The sequence below is a fragment of the Ptychodera flava genome, chromosome 16, assembly GCF_041260155.1.
Source record: "Ptychodera flava strain L36383 chromosome 16, AS_Pfla_20210202, whole genome shotgun sequence".
Lineage (NCBI taxonomy): Eukaryota > Metazoa > Hemichordata > Enteropneusta > Ptychoderidae > Ptychodera > Ptychodera flava.
In genome coordinates, this window is record NC_091943.1 from 15,657,283 (window position 1) to 15,660,115 (window position 2,833).

Genomic DNA, 2,833 nt, shown 5'->3' on the forward strand with positions numbered 1-2,833 from the left:
GCACAAAGAGTACGTATATATATATATATATATATATATATATATATATACGTGTATATATATATATATATATATATATATATATTCATTTATTTATTGATTCGTTCATTCATCATTTCTTTTATACAGTTTAAATATTTAGTATTTCTAGACTTAATACAAAAGTTACCTAGGAAATCCATCATTATTCAGATTTTGGGTTTCGAATCTGTTACTTGAAACTTTGAATGTGCCAAGCAATAGCATGAATCCGTGGACTGACTGACAAGTCAAAACCTATTTTGAGTGGTGTTGCCTCGAAAAAACAATTCAAGACGAATTTCTCACCAGCTAATCTTTGTTTTGACTAAGCTACTGTTGTCTTGCGAGACCGTCAGGATTTCTATTGCATTCCTAAAGGTCTACTAGCAGTAACCTTAGGCGTTCTATTATCATTCTTATTTTCATTCTTATTTTTCTGTTTGTAAACTACACGTTTCTTGTCGTACTCAAATCATATTGACAAGCCTGATTTGAAAGGCCCATGAGCTGCAACTCTGCGAAATTTGTCCAACCTCAAGGTACCTCCAATTTCCTCAAATATTCATTGCAATCTGAAAATTGAATGATGTAGTCATTAACTATGCATCAACAACGTTTGCCTGTAGCAGAATAGGTGAGAAATTGAACAGAATTGTGTTCATTTTAAATTTCCCGCCATTTTCAAAATATTGCCATGTTATGTGAACGGAGAATACTTTGTCAACGTTGAGTGAATCCCTTTCCGTTGCACCATGTTGTATTTGTGAAGATTCAAATGTGTACATGCACCATTTACGCTATTTATCATGTAGTTGCATGGAGGGCATTGAAGGCGGCCATATTTGGGTGTGGTACCCGTTTATTGTTAGTCTTACTGTAACCTCCCCATGCAGTCCCACTCAGTTGATAATAATTTATACTTGAGTAAATATCTCTAAGTAAAAACATTCCTAGGAACTTATGTTAATCTAAATCTAAAATTATGAAAATAATGCCAAAAGTTGTAGCTCATGTGCCTTTAAAAGTGTAAGCATAGCCTTTCTAAGTTCAATGGCCGATGTTCCAGACTAGATCAAGTTTCTCAACAATACTCAATATTTTGCGTTTGTAAGGCAAGCATTTCGTTCTTCAACATTATATAGGGTGAAGAGGGCGAAATAAAAGTGCGCTTGTTTTGCACAAAAATCATGAATATGCCATGAAAACTTTACCTATTTCACCTAAAAAATTTGAGGAATTACGGTTTTTAGATTCCACACCTCTCGAAATAAAATAATGTTTCACAACCAGGCTTGTACTGGTGTGCAGTTGTCAATTTTTGAGGAAGGATAAGGCAAAGAATTTTCCGTGTTCGCAAGACTAGAGAACAAAAGTATTTTAGTGCTTTTCTATGGAAGAAAAATATGATACATAGTTATTTTTTATGTGGTCTGGATTCGAACTCTCAACCACCCACGCAAACTCCACAGAATCTTCACTTCTCGTTTTGTGATAAGTAACACTTGAGAAAATACAGATAAACGCGGAACCCCCTTTTCAAAGTCAATTTGATAATTTCTCCCTCTACGCCGATGATTAAAACATTGACAACCGCAAATGATTTAGAACTGTACCACTACACCTTTGAGATAAGCACTTAACTACTCTCACTGATAAACCTTTTCTGCGTGCAAAACGTTAATAAAATATGCCTTTCGAAATAAACTAAGAAGTATTTTCACACGTTCCAGGAGGTTTTCATACATTCTTCATGATGATACTTCAAAGCTTCTTTTTCGAAATATCAATTATAAACATAACATTTTCTGCATTGGCTATTCAAAATTTATCCCGTCATGCATTTATTTGCTTAGTATGGCAATGCCTGTTTATTTAGCATAAGAAAAAATCATCGTTTTGACAGTGCCGTCGAGAGTTTTCTTTTTTCTGGCAAGGATCAAGTTTTTCATGTTTCACGAAGTAGGCCGTATTTTCGGTTCTGTTTATAGTAAAAATCAGACTATACAGAAAGCTCATGACCGTGCAGTCATGTCTGCAATATAAAAGTCAATCGCAATTCGACTGGTTGCAAGCTAGGCAAAAAATCTTACCGTTATTTATCCACTTTAAATAAAGGACCTCGCTCGCCATGAAGATTTGCTCTATTGATTCCCAAGAAATAAATAATATTAAGACCCTCAGATCACAAGCGTTGAATTCATGTTGGATCGTTTGAAAAGCAAGTTTATATAGCCTGTATATAGCCTGTATCAACTTCAGAATTTCATGACATTGAATCCATTGAAATGATCCGTTACCAATACAGTGCACTTCCGTTTTTTTCGAAAATCTTAAAACTTCACACGCAACGTGTCAGAATGCTTCTCCATACACTCAGGTATAACGTCTTTCAATTCTCCATACGTGGACAAAGACGAGATTTCTGTCACTAACATGATGAGCAACTAAATATGACTTATAATTAAGCGATTCATCACTTTAAAAAAATTGCCAATTTTGAACCTAAGTGACTGGTGTGGCATACACAGCAAGAAAACTACAGGCAGATTTCAGTAAATGCCAGTAACAGGGTCTGATGAGTATCTGAAACAGTCCCCATGAAATAACCTCTGTTACAGGATCTGTAAAATTGGTCAGATATCAGGGGTGTATGAACAGGTCTGTATCAGGCCTGGTATTAAAGGAATGTATACAGTGATGTAATTTCTGAGTGTATCCACTGGTGTGACCACATGACAGAAATACTGGTGTACAAACAGTGGTGTATCAGTGTTGAATTTACAAGGCCTGTTACAGGGTTTGAAAATTTGTC